General features: G+C 53.5%; 30 non-coding genes across 30 annotated transcripts; all 30 read left to right on the plus strand.

Moving 5' to 3' along the window:
- The first annotated feature begins 89 nt into the window (after positions 1 to 89).
- On the plus strand, positions 90 to 162 carry trnaf-gaa (transfer RNA phenylalanine (anticodon GAA)). Its single transcript has one exon. It is a non-coding gene; the product is annotated as a tRNA-Phe (tRNA).
- An 828-nt stretch (positions 163 to 990) lies between these two features.
- On the plus strand, positions 991 to 1063 carry trnaf-gaa (transfer RNA phenylalanine (anticodon GAA)). The gene has a single exon. It is a non-coding gene; the product is annotated as a tRNA-Phe (tRNA).
- Positions 1064 to 1730: 667 nt separating this feature from the next.
- Positions 1731 to 1804, plus strand: trnai-aau (transfer RNA isoleucine (anticodon AAU)). Its single transcript has one exon. It is a non-coding gene; the product is annotated as a tRNA-Ile (tRNA).
- An 84-nt stretch (positions 1805 to 1888) lies between these two features.
- On the plus strand, positions 1889 to 1961 carry trnaf-gaa (transfer RNA phenylalanine (anticodon GAA)). The gene has a single exon. It is a non-coding gene; the product is annotated as a tRNA-Phe (tRNA).
- A 670-nt stretch (positions 1962 to 2631) lies between these two features.
- On the plus strand, positions 2632 to 2705 carry trnai-aau (transfer RNA isoleucine (anticodon AAU)). Its single transcript has one exon. It is a non-coding gene; the product is annotated as a tRNA-Ile (tRNA).
- An 84-nt stretch (positions 2706 to 2789) lies between these two features.
- trnaf-gaa (transfer RNA phenylalanine (anticodon GAA)) lies at positions 2790 to 2862 on the plus strand. The gene has a single exon. It is a non-coding gene; the product is annotated as a tRNA-Phe (tRNA).
- Positions 2863 to 3532: 670 nt separating this feature from the next.
- trnai-aau (transfer RNA isoleucine (anticodon AAU)) lies at positions 3533 to 3606 on the plus strand. The gene has a single exon. It is a non-coding gene; the product is annotated as a tRNA-Ile (tRNA).
- An 84-nt stretch (positions 3607 to 3690) lies between these two features.
- Positions 3691 to 3763, plus strand: trnaf-gaa (transfer RNA phenylalanine (anticodon GAA)). The gene has a single exon. It is a non-coding gene; the product is annotated as a tRNA-Phe (tRNA).
- A 670-nt stretch (positions 3764 to 4433) lies between these two features.
- Positions 4434 to 4507, plus strand: trnai-aau (transfer RNA isoleucine (anticodon AAU)). Its single transcript has one exon. It is a non-coding gene; the product is annotated as a tRNA-Ile (tRNA).
- Positions 4508 to 4591: 84 nt separating this feature from the next.
- Positions 4592 to 4664, plus strand: trnaf-gaa (transfer RNA phenylalanine (anticodon GAA)). The gene has a single exon. It is a non-coding gene; the product is annotated as a tRNA-Phe (tRNA).
- A 670-nt stretch (positions 4665 to 5334) lies between these two features.
- Positions 5335 to 5408, plus strand: trnai-aau (transfer RNA isoleucine (anticodon AAU)). The gene has a single exon. It is a non-coding gene; the product is annotated as a tRNA-Ile (tRNA).
- Positions 5409 to 5492: 84 nt separating this feature from the next.
- Positions 5493 to 5565, plus strand: trnaf-gaa (transfer RNA phenylalanine (anticodon GAA)). The gene has a single exon. It is a non-coding gene; the product is annotated as a tRNA-Phe (tRNA).
- A 670-nt stretch (positions 5566 to 6235) lies between these two features.
- Positions 6236 to 6309, plus strand: trnai-aau (transfer RNA isoleucine (anticodon AAU)). Its single transcript has one exon. It is a non-coding gene; the product is annotated as a tRNA-Ile (tRNA).
- Positions 6310 to 6393: 84 nt separating this feature from the next.
- trnaf-gaa (transfer RNA phenylalanine (anticodon GAA)) lies at positions 6394 to 6466 on the plus strand. The gene has a single exon. It is a non-coding gene; the product is annotated as a tRNA-Phe (tRNA).
- A 667-nt stretch (positions 6467 to 7133) lies between these two features.
- Positions 7134 to 7207, plus strand: trnai-aau (transfer RNA isoleucine (anticodon AAU)). The gene has a single exon. It is a non-coding gene; the product is annotated as a tRNA-Ile (tRNA).
- Positions 7208 to 7291: 84 nt separating this feature from the next.
- trnaf-gaa (transfer RNA phenylalanine (anticodon GAA)) lies at positions 7292 to 7364 on the plus strand. Its single transcript has one exon. It is a non-coding gene; the product is annotated as a tRNA-Phe (tRNA).
- A 670-nt stretch (positions 7365 to 8034) lies between these two features.
- Positions 8035 to 8108, plus strand: trnai-aau (transfer RNA isoleucine (anticodon AAU)). The gene has a single exon. It is a non-coding gene; the product is annotated as a tRNA-Ile (tRNA).
- An 84-nt stretch (positions 8109 to 8192) lies between these two features.
- On the plus strand, positions 8193 to 8265 carry trnaf-gaa (transfer RNA phenylalanine (anticodon GAA)). The gene has a single exon. It is a non-coding gene; the product is annotated as a tRNA-Phe (tRNA).
- A 670-nt stretch (positions 8266 to 8935) lies between these two features.
- On the plus strand, positions 8936 to 9009 carry trnai-aau (transfer RNA isoleucine (anticodon AAU)). The gene has a single exon. It is a non-coding gene; the product is annotated as a tRNA-Ile (tRNA).
- Positions 9010 to 9093: 84 nt separating this feature from the next.
- Positions 9094 to 9166, plus strand: trnaf-gaa (transfer RNA phenylalanine (anticodon GAA)). The gene has a single exon. It is a non-coding gene; the product is annotated as a tRNA-Phe (tRNA).
- A 670-nt stretch (positions 9167 to 9836) lies between these two features.
- On the plus strand, positions 9837 to 9910 carry trnai-aau (transfer RNA isoleucine (anticodon AAU)). Its single transcript has one exon. It is a non-coding gene; the product is annotated as a tRNA-Ile (tRNA).
- An 84-nt stretch (positions 9911 to 9994) lies between these two features.
- Positions 9995 to 10067, plus strand: trnaf-gaa (transfer RNA phenylalanine (anticodon GAA)). Its single transcript has one exon. It is a non-coding gene; the product is annotated as a tRNA-Phe (tRNA).
- Positions 10068 to 10737: 670 nt separating this feature from the next.
- trnai-aau (transfer RNA isoleucine (anticodon AAU)) lies at positions 10738 to 10811 on the plus strand. Its single transcript has one exon. It is a non-coding gene; the product is annotated as a tRNA-Ile (tRNA).
- An 84-nt stretch (positions 10812 to 10895) lies between these two features.
- trnaf-gaa (transfer RNA phenylalanine (anticodon GAA)) lies at positions 10896 to 10968 on the plus strand. The gene has a single exon. It is a non-coding gene; the product is annotated as a tRNA-Phe (tRNA).
- A 670-nt stretch (positions 10969 to 11638) lies between these two features.
- Positions 11639 to 11712, plus strand: trnai-aau (transfer RNA isoleucine (anticodon AAU)). Its single transcript has one exon. It is a non-coding gene; the product is annotated as a tRNA-Ile (tRNA).
- An 84-nt stretch (positions 11713 to 11796) lies between these two features.
- Positions 11797 to 11869, plus strand: trnaf-gaa (transfer RNA phenylalanine (anticodon GAA)). Its single transcript has one exon. It is a non-coding gene; the product is annotated as a tRNA-Phe (tRNA).
- Positions 11870 to 12539: 670 nt separating this feature from the next.
- trnai-aau (transfer RNA isoleucine (anticodon AAU)) lies at positions 12540 to 12613 on the plus strand. Its single transcript has one exon. It is a non-coding gene; the product is annotated as a tRNA-Ile (tRNA).
- Positions 12614 to 12697: 84 nt separating this feature from the next.
- On the plus strand, positions 12698 to 12770 carry trnaf-gaa (transfer RNA phenylalanine (anticodon GAA)). Its single transcript has one exon. It is a non-coding gene; the product is annotated as a tRNA-Phe (tRNA).
- Positions 12771 to 13440: 670 nt separating this feature from the next.
- trnai-aau (transfer RNA isoleucine (anticodon AAU)) lies at positions 13441 to 13514 on the plus strand. The gene has a single exon. It is a non-coding gene; the product is annotated as a tRNA-Ile (tRNA).
- An 84-nt stretch (positions 13515 to 13598) lies between these two features.
- Positions 13599 to 13671, plus strand: trnaf-gaa (transfer RNA phenylalanine (anticodon GAA)). Its single transcript has one exon. It is a non-coding gene; the product is annotated as a tRNA-Phe (tRNA).
- The last annotated feature ends 590 nt before the right edge of the window (positions 13672 to 14261 follow it).

Below are 14261 nucleotides of genomic sequence, written 5' to 3' on the forward strand. Positions count from 1 at the left end.
GGCCATTGAGAGCTTTATGGAGGTCTTTTCCTTCCTTCCACGCGTTTGAGGCCAGGCTTCGCCATGCTACTGAAGACAGTGGTCTCCGTGCCGAAATAGCTCAGTTGGGAGAGCGTTAGACTGAAGATCTGAAGGTCCCTGGTTCGATCCCGGGTTTCGGCAAAGCTTTGGCGTCTCCAAAGTAGAGTCTACTCAAGGAAGTGGTTGACGGTGCGTTTTCTCAAAGGTCACGCCAAAGCACTGCTGACCGCTGACTGGTCAAAGAAATGCGGGACACGGGACGTACTGCATAAACTTGTCCCTTTTAAATATCTGAGGTGAGAGCGCAGCGCTGTGCACCAGTGGCCCGTGTTTTCCCTCCATTGGATGAAATGTCAAGCCGCAAAACGCCCCCGCGATTGAGGATTTGGAGACGTTCCTGTGCTTGCCGCTAAAAGGACGACAGGAGAGAGTGGCTTGTGTCGCGATGAAGATGACGACCAGCTGCATCGAGGGGGTGCTGTCTGCGTTGGGAGATAGACTGCAGAACGTGCAGCGGAGCTGTACTTTAGGGGAAACTGCCAAAAGACGAAAAAGAAGAAGACGGTATTGGACAATGCTGGCGTCTATCCCGCTACCTCTTGCATGATAAGCGAACGCCGTACCATTTCGGCAGTGCACCTTGGAGTCTCGGAATGCTGCTAGCTCCCGTTTCGTTGCTTTCTTGACATCCACTTGAATTTGCAGCGAAAAAAGCGCCTGGTGGCGTGGGCCAAACACGACCGGTTGTTTCACGCCGACACGAGGTGGCGCCGAGGACACCACGTTTCCGTTGCTTCACAAGGCGTCATTGGCCTGTTAGCTCGGTTGGTCAGAGCGTGGTGCTAATAACGCCAAGGTTCACGGGTTCGATCCCCTTACGGGCCATTGAGAGCTTTTTGGAGGTCTTTTCCTTCCTTCCACGCGTTTGTGGCCAGGCTTCGCCATGCTACTGAAGACAGTGGTCTCTGTGCCGAAATAGCTCAGTTGGGAGAGCGTTAGACTGAAGATCTAAAGGTCCCTGGTTCGATCCCGGGTTTCGGCGAAGCTTTGGCGTCTCCAAAGTAGAGTCTACTCAAGGAAGTGGTTGACGGTGCTTTTTCTCAAAGGTCACGCCAAAGCACTGCTGACCGCTGACTGGTCAAAGAAATACGCGACACGGGACGTACTGCATAAACTTGTCCCTTTTAAATATCTGAGGTGAGAGCGCAGCGCTGTGCACCAGTGGCCCGTGTTTTCCCTCCATTGGATGAAATGTCAAGCCGCAAAACGCCCCCGCCGATTGAGGATTTGGAGACGTTCCTGTGCTTGCCGCTAAAAGGACGACAGGAGAGAGTGGCTTGTGTCGCGATGAAGATGACGACCAGCTGCATCGAGGGGGTGCTGTCTGCGTTGGGAGATAGACTGCAGAACGTGCAGCGGAGCTGTACTTTAGGGGAAACTGCCAAAAGAAGAAAAGGAAGACGGTATTGGACAATCCTGGCGTCTATCCCGCTACCTCTTGCATGATAAGCGAACGTCGTACCATTTCAGCAGTGCACCTTGGAGTCTCGGAATGCTGCTAGCTCCCGTTTCCTTGCTTTCTTGACATCCACTTGAATTTGCAGCGAAAAAAGCGCCTGGTGTTGTGGGCCAAACACGACCGGTTGTTTCACGCCGACACGAGGTGGTGCCGAGGACACCACGTTTCCGTTGCTTCACAAGGCGTCATTGGCCTGTTAGCTCAGTTGGTCAGAGCGTGGTGCTAATAACGCCAAGGTCACGGGTTCGATCCCCTTACGGGCCATTGAGAGCTTTTTGGAGGTCTTTTCCTTCCTTCCCCGAGTTTGTGGCCAGGCTTCGCCATGCTACTGAAGACAGTGGTCTCCAAGCCGAAATAGCTCAGTTGGGAGAGCGTTAGACTGAAGATCTGAAGGTCCCTGGTTCGATCCTGGGTTTCGGCAAAGCTTTGGCGTCTCCAAAGTAGAGTCTACTCAAGGAAGTGGTTGACGGTGCGTTTTCTCAAAGGTCACGCCAAAGCACTGCTGACCGCTGACTGGTCAAAGAAATGCGCGACACGGGACGTACTGCATAAACTTGTCCCTTTTAAATATCTGAGGTGAGAGCGCAGCTCTGTGCACCAGTGGCCTGTGTTTTCCCTCCATTGGATGAAATGTCAAGCCGCAAAACGCCCCCGCCGATTGAGGATTTGGAGACGTTCCTGTGCTTGCCGCTAAAAGGACGACAGGAGAGAGTGGCTTGTGTCGCGATGAAGATGACGACCAGCTGCATCGAGGGGGTGCTGTCTGTGTTGGGAGATAGACTGCAGAACGTGCAGCGGAGCTGTACTTTAGGGGAAACTGCCAAAAGACGAAAAAAAAGAAGACGGTATTGGACAATGCTGGCGTCTATCCCGCTACCTCTTGCATGATAAGCGAACGCCGTACCATTTCGGCAGTGCACCTTGGAGTCTCGGAATGCTGCTAGCTCCCGTTTCGTTGCGTTCTTGACATCCACTTGAATTTGCAGCGAAAAAAGCACCTGGTGGCGTGGGCCAAACACGACCGGTTGTTTCACGCCGACACGAGGTGGTGCCGAGGACACCACGTTTCCGTTGCTTCACATGGCGTCATTGGCCTGTTAGCTCAGTTGGTCAGAGCGTGGTGCTAATAACGCCAAGGTCACGGGTTCGATCCCCTTACGGGCCACTGAGAGCTTTTTGGAGGTCTTTTCCTTCCTTCCCCGCGTTTGTGACCAGGCTTCGCCATGCTACTGAAGACAGTGGTCTCCGTGCCGAAATAGCTCAGTTGGGAGAGCGTTAGACTGAAGATCTAAAGGTCCCTGGTTCGATCCCGGGTTTCGGCAAAGCTTTGGCGTCTCCAAAGTAGAGTCTACTCAAGGAAGTGGTTGACGGTGCGTTTTCTCAAAGGTCACGCCAAAGCACTGCTGACCGCTGACTGGTCAAAGAAATGCGCGACACGGGACGTACTGCATAAACTTGTCCCTTTTAAATATCTGAGGTGAGAGCGCAGCGCTGTGCACCAGTGGCCCGTCTTTTCCCTCCATTGGATGAAATGTCAAGCCGCAAAACGCCCCTGCCGATTGAGGATTTGGAGACGTTCCTGTGCTTGCCGCTAAAAGGACGACAGGAGAGAGTGGCTTGTGTCGCGATGAAGATGACGACCAGCTGCATCGAGGGGGTGCTGTCTGCGTTGGGAGATAGACTGCAGAACGTGCAGCGGAGCTGTACTTTAGGGGAAACTGCCAAAAGACGAAAAAGAAGAAGACGGTATTGGACAATGCTGGCGTCTATCCCGCTACCTCTTGCATGATAAGCGAACGCCGTACCATTTCGGCAGTGCACCTTGGAGTCTCGGAATGCTGCTAGCTTCCGTTTCGTTGCGTTCTTGACATCCACTTGAATTTGCAGGGAAAAAAGCACCTGGTGGCGTGGGCCAAACACGACCGGTTGTTTCACGCCGACACGAGGTGGTGCCGAGGACACCACGTTTCCGTTGCTTCACATGGCGTCATTGGCCTGTTAGCTCAGTTGGTCAGAGCGTGGTGCTAATAACGCCAAGGTCACGGGTTCGATCCCCTTACGGGCCACTGAGAGCTTTTTGGAGGTCTTTTCCTTCCTTCCCCGCGTTTGTGACCAGGCTTCGCCATGCTACTGAAGACAGTGGTCTCCGTGCCGAAATAGCTCAGTTGGGAGAGCGTTAGACTGAAGATCTAAAGGTCCCTGGTTCGATCCCGGGTTTCGGCAAAGCTTTGGCGTCTCCAAAGTAGAGTCTACTCAAGGAAGTGGTTGACGGTGCGTTTTCTCAAAGGTCACGCCAAAGCACTGCTGACCGCTGACTGGTCAAAGAAATGCGCGACACGGGACGTACTGCATAAACTTGTCCCTTTTAAATATCTGAGGTGAGAGCGCAGCGCTGTGCACCAGTGGCCCGTCTTTTCCCTCCATTGGATGAAATGTCAAGCCGCAAAACGCCCCCGCCGATTGAGGATTTGGAGACGTTCCTGTGCTTGCCGCTAAAAGGACGAAAGGAGAGAGTGGCTTGTGTCGCGATGAAGATGACGACCAGCTGCATCGAGGGGGTGCTGTCTGCGTTGGGAGATAGACTGCAGAACGTGCAGCGGAGCTGTACTTTAGGGGAAACTGCCAAAAGACGAAAAAGAAGAAGACGGTATTGGAGAATGCTGGCGTCTATCCCGCTACCTCTTGCATGATAAGCGAACGCCGTACCATTTCGGCAGTGCACCTTGGAGTCTCGGAATGCTGCTAGCTTCCGTTTCGTTGCGTTCTTGACATCCACTTGAATTTGCAGCGAAAAAAGCACCTGGTGGCGTGGGCCAAACACGACCGGTTGTTTCACGACGACAAGAGGTGGTGCCGAGGACACCACGTTTCCGTTGCTTCACATGGCGTCATTGGCCTGTTAGCTCAGTTGGTCAGAGCGTGGTGCTAATAACGCCAAGGTCACGGGTTCGATCCCCTTACAGGCCACTGAGAGCTTTTTGGAGGTCTTTTCCTTCCTTCCCCGCGTTTGTGACCAGGCTTCGCCATGCTACTGAAGACAGTGGTCTCCGTGCCGAAATAGCTCAGTTGGGAGAGCGTTAGACTGAAGATCTAAAGGTCCCTGGTTCGATCCCGGGTTTCGGCAAAGCTTTGGCGTCTCCAAAGTAGAGTCTACTCAAGGAAGTGGTTGACGGTGCTTTTTCTCAAAGGTCACGCCAAAGCACTGCTGACCGCTGACTGGTCAAAGAAATGTGCGACACGGGACGTACTGCATAAACTTGTCCCTTTTAAATATCTGAGGTGAGAGCGCAGCGCTGTGCACCAGTGGCCCGTGTTTTCCCTCCATTGGATGAAATGTCAAGCCGCAAAACGCCCCCGCCGATTGAGGATTTGGAGACGTTCCTGTGCTTGCCGCTAAAAGGACGACAGGAGAGAGTGGCTTGTGTCGCGATGAAGATGACGACCAGCTGCATCGAGGGGGTGCTGTCTGCGTTGGGAGATAGACTGCAGAACGTGCAGCGGAGCTGTACTTTAGGGGAAACTGCCAAAAGACGAAAAAGAAGAAGACGGTATTGGACAATGCTGGCGTCTATCCCGCTACCTCTTGCATGATAAGCGAACGCCGTACCATTTCGGCAGTGCACCTTGGAGTCTCGGAATGCTGCTAGCTCCCGTTTCGTTGCGTTCTTGACATCCACTTGAATTTGCAGCGAAAAAAGCACCTGGTGGCGTGGGCCAAACACGACCGGTTGTTTCACGCCGACACGAGGTGGTGCCGAGGACACCACGTTTCCGTTGCTTCACATGGCGTCATTGGCCTGTTAGCTCAGTTGGTCAGAGCGTGGTGCTAATAACGCCAAGGTCACGGGTTCGATCCCCTTACGGGCCACTGAGAGCTTTTTGGAGGTCTTTTCCTTCCTTCCCCGCGTTTGTGACCAGGCTTCGCCATGCTACTGAAGACAGTGGTCTCCGTGCCGAAATAGCTCAGTTGGGAGAGCGTTAGACTGAAGATCTAAAGGTCCCTGGTTCGATCCCGGGTTTCGGCAAAGCTTTGGCGTCTCCAAAGTAGAGTCTACTCAAGGAAGTGGTTGACGGTGCGTTTTCTCAAAGGTCACGCCAAAGCACTGCTGACCGCTGACTGGTCAAAGAAATGCGCGACACGGGACGTACTGCATAAACTTGTCCCTTTTAAATATCTGAGGTGAGAGCGCAGCGCTGTGCACCAGTGGCCCGTCTTTTCCCTCCATTGGATGAAATGTCAAGCCGCAAAACGCCCCTGCCGATTGAGGATTTGGAGACGTTCCTGTGCTTGCCGCTAAAAGGACGACAGGAGAGAGTGGCTTGTGTCGCGATGAAGATGACGACCAGCTGCATCGAGGGGGTGCTGTCTGCGTTGGGAGATAGACTGCAGAACGTGCAGCGGAGCTGTACTTTAGGGGAAACTGCCAAAAGACGAAAAAGAAGAAGACGGTATTGGACAATGCTGGCGTCTATCCCGCTACCTCTTGCATGATAAGCGAACGCCGTACCATTTCGGCAGTGCACCTTGGAGTCTCGGAATGCTGCTAGCTTCCGTTTCGTTGCGTTCTTGACATCCACTTGAATTTGCAGGGAAAAAAGCACCTGGTGGCGTGGGCCAAACACGACCGGTTGTTTCACGCCGACACGAGGTGGTGCCGAGGACACCACGTTTCCGTTGCTTCACATGGCGTCATTGGCCTGTTAGCTCAGTTGGTCAGAGCGTGGTGCTAATAACGCCAAGGTCACGGGTTCGATCCCCTTACGGGCCACTGAGAGCTTTTTGGAGGTCTTTTCCTTCCTTCCCCGCGTTTGTGACCAGGCTTCGCCATGCTACTGAAGACAGTGGTCTCCGTGCCGAAATAGCTCAGTTGGGAGAGCGTTAGACTGAAGATCTAAAGGTCCCTGGTTCGATCCCGGGTTTCGGCAAAGCTTTGGCGTCTCCAAAGTAGAGTCTACTCAAGGAAGTGGTTGACGGTGCGTTTTCTCAAAGGTCACGCCAAAGCACTGCTGACCGCTGACTGGTCAAAGAAATGCGCGACACGGGACGTACTGCATAAACTTGTCCCTTTTAAATATCTGAGGTGAGAGCGCAGCGCTGTGCACCAGTGGCCCGTGTTTTCCCTCCATTGGATGAAATGTCAAGCCGCAAAACGCCCCCGCCGATTGAGGATTTGGAGACGTTCCTGTGCTTGCCGCTAAAAGGACGACAGGAGAGAGTGGCTTGTGTCGCGATGAAGATGACGACCAGCTGCATCGAGGGGGTGCTGTCTGCGTTGGGAGATAGACTGCAGAACGTGCAGCGGAGCTGTACTTTAGGGGAAACTGCCAAAAGAAGAAAAGGAAGACGGTATTGGACAATCCTGGCGTCTATCCCGCTACCTCTTGCATGATAAGCGAACGTCGTACCATTTCAGCAGTGCACCTTGGAGTCTCGGAATGCTGCTAGCTCCCGTTTCCTTGCTTTCTTGACATCCACTTGAATTTGCAGCGAAAAAAGCGCCTGGTGTTGTGGGCCAAACACGACCGGTTGTTTCACGCCGACACGAGGTGGTGCCGAGGACACCACGTTTCCGTTGCTTCACAAGGCGTCATTGGCCTGTTAGCTCAGTTGGTCAGAGCGTGGTGCTAATAACGCCAAGGTCACGGGTTCGATCCCCTTACGGGCCATTGAGAGCTTTTTGGAGGTCTTTTCCTTCCTTCCCCGAGTTTGTGGCCAGGCTTCGCCATGCTACTGAAGACAGTGGTCTCCAAGCCGAAATAGCTCAGTTGGGAGAGCGTTAGACTGAAGATCTGAAGGTCCCTGGTTCGATCCTGGGTTTCGGCAAAGCTTTGGCGTCTCCAAAGTAGAGTCTACTCAAGGAAGTGGTTGACGGTGCGTTTTCTCAAAGGTCACGCCAAAGCACTGCTGACCGCTGACTGGTCAAAGAAATGCGCGACACGGGACGTACTGCATAAACTTGTCCCTTTTAAATATCTGAGGTGAGAGCGCAGCTCTGTGCACCAGTGGCCTGTGTTTTCCCTCCATTGGATGAAATGTCAAGCCGCAAAACGCCCCCGCCGATTGAGGATTTGGAGACGTTCCTGTGCTTGCCGCTAAAAGGACGACAGGAGAGAGTGGCTTGTGTCGCGATGAAGATGACGACCAGCTGCATCGAGGGGGTGCTGTCTGTGTTGGGAGATAGACTGCAGAACGTGCAGCGGAGCTGTACTTTAGGGGAAACTGCCAAAAGACGAAAAAAAAGAAGACGGTATTGGACAATGCTGGCGTCTATCCCGCTACCTCTTGCATGATAAGCGAACGCCGTACCATTTCGGCAGTGCACCTTGGAGTCTCGGAATGCTGCTAGCTCCCGTTTCGTTGCGTTCTTGACATCCACTTGAATTTGCAGCGAAAAAAGCACCTGGTGGCGTGGGCCAAACACGACCGGTTGTTTCACGCCGACACGAGGTGGTGCCGAGGACACCACGTTTCCGTTGCTTCACATGGCGTCATTGGCCTGTTAGCTCAGTTGGTCAGAGCGTGGTGCTAATAACGCCAAGGTCACGGGTTCGATCCCCTTACGGGCCACTGAGAGCTTTTTGGAGGTCTTTTCCTTCCTTCCCCGCGTTTGTGACCAGGCTTCGCCATGCTACTGAAGACAGTGGTCTCCGTGCCGAAATAGCTCAGTTGGGAGAGCGTTAGACTGAAGATCTAAAGGTCCCTGGTTCGATCCCGGGTTTCGGCAAAGCTTTGGCGTCTCCAAAGTAGAGTCTACTCAAGGAAGTGGTTGACGGTGCGTTTTCTCAAAGGTCACGCCAAAGCACTGCTGACCGCTGACTGGTCAAAGAAATGCGCGACACGGGACGTACTGCATAAACTTGTCCCTTTTAAATATCTGAGGTGAGAGCGCAGCGCTGTGCACCAGTGGCCCGTCTTTTCCCTCCATTGGATGAAATGTCAAGCCGCAAAACGCCCCTGCCGATTGAGGATTTGGAGACGTTCCTGTGCTTGCCGCTAAAAGGACGACAGGAGAGAGTGGCTTGTGTCGCGATGAAGATGACGACCAGCTGCATCGAGGGGGTGCTGTCTGCGTTGGGAGATAGACTGCAGAACGTGCAGCGGAGCTGTACTTTAGGGGAAACTGCCAAAAGACGAAAAAGAAGAAGACGGTATTGGACAATGCTGGCGTCTATCCCGCTACCTCTTGCATGATAAGCGAACGCCGTACCATTTCGGCAGTGCACCTTGGAGTCTCGGAATGCTGCTAGCTTCCGTTTCGTTGCGTTCTTGACATCCACTTGAATTTGCAGGGAAAAAAGCACCTGGTGGCGTGGGCCAAACACGACCGGTTGTTTCACGCCGACACGAGGTGGTGCCGAGGACACCACGTTTCCGTTGCTTCACATGGCGTCATTGGCCTGTTAGCTCAGTTGGTCAGAGCGTGGTGCTAATAACGCCAAGGTCACGGGTTCGATCCCCTTACGGGCCACTGAGAGCTTTTTGGAGGTCTTTTCCTTCCTTCCCCGCGTTTGTGACCAGGCTTCGCCATGCTACTGAAGACAGTGGTCTCCGTGCCGAAATAGCTCAGTTGGGAGAGCGTTAGACTGAAGATCTAAAGGTCCCTGGTTCGATCCCGGGTTTCGGCAAAGCTTTGGCGTCTCCAAAGTAGAGTCTACTCAAGGAAGTGGTTGACGGTGCGTTTTCTCAAAGGTCACGCCAAAGCACTGCTGACCGCTGACTGGTCAAAGAAATGCGCGACACGGGACGTACTGCATAAACTTGTCCCTTTTAAATATCTGAGGTGAGAGCGCAGCGCTGTGCACCAGTGGCCCGTCTTTTCCCTCCATTGGATGAAATGTCAAGCCGCAAAACGCCCCCGCCGATTGAGGATTTGGAGACGTTCCTGTGCTTGCCGCTAAAAGGACGAAAGGAGAGAGTGGCTTGTGTCGCGATGAAGATGACGACCAGCTGCATCGAGGGGGTGCTGTCTGCGTTGGGAGATAGACTGCAGAACGTGCAGCGGAGCTGTACTTTAGGGGAAACTGCCAAAAGACGAAAAAGAAGAAGACGGTATTGGAGAATGCTGGCGTCTATCCCGCTACCTCTTGCATGATAAGCGAACGCCGTACCATTTCGGCAGTGCACCTTGGAGTCTCGGAATGCTGCTAGCTTCCGTTTCGTTGCGTTCTTGACATCCACTTGAATTTGCAGCGAAAAAAGCACCTGGTGGCGTGGGCCAAACACGACCGGTTGTTTCACGACGACAAGAGGTGGTGCCGAGGACACCACGTTTCCGTTGCTTCACATGGCGTCATTGGCCTGTTAGCTCAGTTGGTCAGAGCGTGGTGCTAATAACGCCAAGGTCACGGGTTCGATCCCCTTACGGGCCACTGAGAGCTTTTTGGAGGTCTTTTCCTTCCTTCCCCGCGTTTGTGACCAGGCTTCGCCATGCTACTGAAGACAGTGGTCTCCGTGCCGAAATAGCTCAGTTGGGAGAGCGTTAGACTGAAGATCTAAAGGTCCCTGGTTCGATCCCGGGTTTCGGCAAAGCTTTGGCGTCTCCAAAGTAGAGTCTACTCAAGGAAGTGGTTGACGGTGCTTTTTCTCAAAGGTCACGCCAAAGCACTGCTGACCGCTGACTGGTCAAAGAAATGTGCGACACGGGACGTACTGCATAAACTTGTCCCTTTTAAATATCTGAGGTGAGAGCGCAGCGCTGTGCACCAGTGGCCCGTGTTTTCCCTCCATTGGATGAAATGTCAAGCCGCAAAACGCCCCCGCCGATTGAGGATTTGGAGACGTTCCTGTGCTTGCCGCTAAAAGGACGACAGGAGAGAGTGGCTTGTGTCGCGATGAAGATGACGACCAGCTGCATCGAGGGGGTGCTGTCTGCGTTGGGAGATAGACTGCAGAACGTGCAGCGGAGCTGTACTTTAGGGGAAACTGCCAAAAGACGAAAAAGAAGAAGACGGTATTGGACAATGCTGGCGTCTATCCCGCTACCTCTTGCATGATAAGCGAACGCCGTACCATTTCGGCAGTGCACCTTGGAGTCTCGGAATGCTGCTAGCTCCCGTTTCGTTGCGTTCTTGACATCCACTTGAATTTGCAGCGAAAAAAGCACCTGGTGGCGTGGGCCAAACACGACCGGTTGTTTCACGCCGACACGAGGTGGTGCCGAGGACACCACGTTTCCGTTGCTTCACATGGCGTCATTGGCCTGTTAGCTCAGTTGGTCAGAGCGTGGTGCTAATAACGCCAAGGTCACGGGTTCGATCCCCTTACGGGCCACTGAGAGCTTTTTGGAGGTCTTTTCCTTCCTTCCCCGCGTTTGTGACCAGGCTTCGCCATGCTACTGAAGACAGTGGTCTCCGTGCCGAAATAGCTCAGTTGGGAGAGCGTTAGACTGAAGATCTAAAGGTCCCTGGTTCGATCCCGGGTTTCGGCAAAGCTTTGGCGTCTCCAAAGTAGAGTCTACTCAAGGAAGTGGTTGACGGTGCGTTTTCTCAAAGGTCACGCCAAAGCACTGCTGACCGCTGACTGGTCAAAGAAATGCGCGACACGGGACGTACTGCATAAACTTGTCCCTTTTAAATATCTGAGGTGAGAGCGCAGCGCTGTGCACCAGTGGCCCGTCTTTTCCCTCCATTGGATGAAATGTCAAGCCGCAAAACGCCCCCGCCGATTGAGGATTTGGAGACGTTCCTGTGCTTGCCGCTAAAAGGACGAAAGGAGAGAGTGGCTTGTGTCGCGATGAAGATGACGACCAGCTGCATCGAGGGGGTGCTGTCTGCGTTGGGAGATAGACTGCAGAACGTGCAGCGGAGCTGTACTTTAGGGGAAACTGCCAAAAGACGAAAAAGAAGAAGACGGTATTGGAGAATGCTGGCGTCTATCCCGCTACCTCTTGCATGATAAGCGAACGCCGTACCATTTCGGCAGTGCACCTTGGAGTCTCGGAATGCTGCTAGCTTCCGTTTCGTTGCGTTCTTGACATCCACTTGAATTTGCAGCGAAAAAAGCACCTGGTGGCGTGGGCCAAACACGACCGGTTGTTTCACGACGACAAGAGGTGGTGCCGAGGACACCACGTTTCCGTTGCTTCACATGGCGTCATTGGCCTGTTAGCTCAGTTGGTCAGAGCGTGGTGCTAATAACGCCAAGGTCACGGGTTCGATCCCCTTACGGGCCACTGAGAGCTTTTTGGAGGTCTTTTCCTTCCTTCCCCGCGTTTGTGACCAGGCATCGCCATGCTACTGAAGACAGTGGTCTCCGTGCCGAAATAGCTCAGTTGGGAGAGCGTTAGACTGAAGATCTAAAGGTCCCTGGTTCGATCCCGGGTTTCGGCAAAGCTTTGGCGTCTCCAAAGTAGAGTCTACTCAAGGAAGTGGTTGACGGTGCGTTTTCTCAAAGGTCACGCCAAAGCACTGCTGACCGCTGACTGGTCAAAGAAATGTGCGACACGGGACGTACTGCATAAACTTGTCCCTTTTAAATATCTGAGGTGAGAGCGCAGCGCTGTGCACCAGTGGCCCGTGTTTTCCCTCCATTGGATGAAATGTCAAGCCGCAAAACGCCCCCGCCGATTGAGGATTTGGAGACGTTCCTGTGCTTGCCGCTAAAAGGACGACAGGAGAGAGTGGCTTGTGTCGCGATGAAGATGACGACCAGCTGCATCGAGGGGGTGCTGTCTGCGTTGGGAGATAGACTGCAGAACGTGCAGCGGAGCTGTACTTTAGGGGAAACTGCCAAAAGACGAAAAAGAAGAAGACGGTATTGGACAATGCTGGCGTCTATCCCGCTACCTCTTGCATGATAAGCGAACGCCGTACCATTTCGGCAGTGCACCTTGGAGTCTCGGAATGCTGCTAGCTCCCGTTTCGTTGCGTTCTTGACATCCACTTGAATTTGCAGCGAAAAAAGCACCTGGTGGCGTGGGCCAAACACGACCGGTTGTTTCACGCCGACACGAGGTGGTGCCGAGGACACCACGTTTCCGTTGCTTCACATGGCGTCATTGGCCTGTTAGCTCAGTTGGTCAGAGCGTGGTGCTAATAACGCCAAGGTCACGGGTTCGATCCCCTTACGGGCCACTGAGAGCTTTTTGGAGGTCTTTTCCTTCCTTCCCCGCGTTTGTGACCAGGCTTCGCCATGCTACTGAAGACAGTGGTCTCCGTGCCGAAATAGCTCAGTTGGGAGAGCGTTAGACTGAAGATCTAAAGGTCCCTGGTTCGATCCCGGGTTTCGGCAAAGCTTTGGCGTCTCCAAAGTAGAGTCTACTCAAGGAAGTGGTTGACGGTGCGTTTTCTCAAAGGTCACGCCAAAGCACTGCTGACCGCTGACTGGTCAAAGAAATGCGCGACACGGGACGTACTGCATAAACTTGTCCCTTTTAAATATCTGAGGTGAGAGCGCAGCGCTGTGCACCAGTGGCCCGTCTTTTCCCTCCATTGGATGAAATGTCAAGCCGCAAAACGCCCCTGCCGATTGAGGATTTGGAGACGTTCCTGTGCTTGCCGCTAAAAGGACGACAGGAGAGAGTGGCTTGTGTCGCGATGAAGATGACGACCAGCTGCATCGAGGGGGTGCTGTCTGCGTTGGGAGATAGACTGCAGAACGTGCAGCGGAGCTGTACTTTAGGGGAAACTGCCAAAAGACGAAAAAGAAGAAGACGGTATTGGACAATGCTGGCGTCTATCCCGCTACCTCTTGCATGATAAGCGAACGCCGTACCATTTCGGCAGTGCACCTTGGAGTCTCGGAATGCTGCTAGCTTCCGTTTCGTTGCGTTCTTGACATCCACTTGAATTTGCAGGGAAAAAAGCACCTGGTGGCGTGGGCCAAACACGACCGGTTGTTTCACGCCGACACGAGGTGGTGCCGAGGACACCACGTTTCCGTTGCTTCACATGGCGTCATTGGCCTGTTAGCTCAGTTGGTCAGAGCGTGGTGCTAATAACGCCAAGGTCACGGGTTCGATCCCCTTACGGGCCACTGAGAGCTTTTTGGAGGTCTTTTCCTTCCTTCCCCGCGTTTGTGACCAGGCTTCGCCATGCTACTGAAGACAGTGGTCTCCGTGCCGAAATAGCTCAGTTGGGAGAGCGTTAGACTGAAGATCTAAAGGTCCCTGGTTCGATCCCGGGTTTCGGCAAAGCTTTGGCGTCTCCAAAGTAGAGTCTACTCAAGGAAGTGGTTGACGGTGCGTTTTCTCAAAGGTCACGCCAAAGCACTGCTGACCGCTGACTGGTCAAAGAAATGCGCGACACGGGACGTACTGCATAAACTTGTCCCTTTTAAATATCTGAGGTGAGAGCGCAGCGCTGTGCACCAGTGGCCCGTCTTTTCCCTCCATTGGATGAAATGTCAAGCCGCAAAACGCCCCTGCCGATTGAGGATTTGGAGACGTTCCTGTGCTTGCCGCTAAAAGGACGACAGGAGAGAGTGGCTTGTGTCGCGATGAAGATGACGACCAGCTGCATCGAGGGGGTGCTGTCTGCGTTGGGAGATAGACTGCAGAACGTGCAGCGGAGCTGTACTTTAGGGGAAACTGCCAAAAGACGAAAAAGAAGAAGACGGTATTGGACAATGCTGGCGTCTATCCCGCTACCTCTTGCATGATAAGCGAACGCCGTACCATTTCGGCAGTGCACCTTGGAGTCTCGGAATGCTGCTAGCTTCCGTTTCGTTGCGTTCTTGACATCCACTTGAATTTGCAGGGAAAAAAGCACCTGGTGGCGTGGG

Source organism: Osmerus mordax, chromosome 17 (assembly GCF_038355195.1).
Source record: "Osmerus mordax isolate fOsmMor3 chromosome 17, fOsmMor3.pri, whole genome shotgun sequence".
Taxonomy (NCBI): domain Eukaryota; kingdom Metazoa; phylum Chordata; class Actinopteri; order Osmeriformes; family Osmeridae; genus Osmerus; species Osmerus mordax.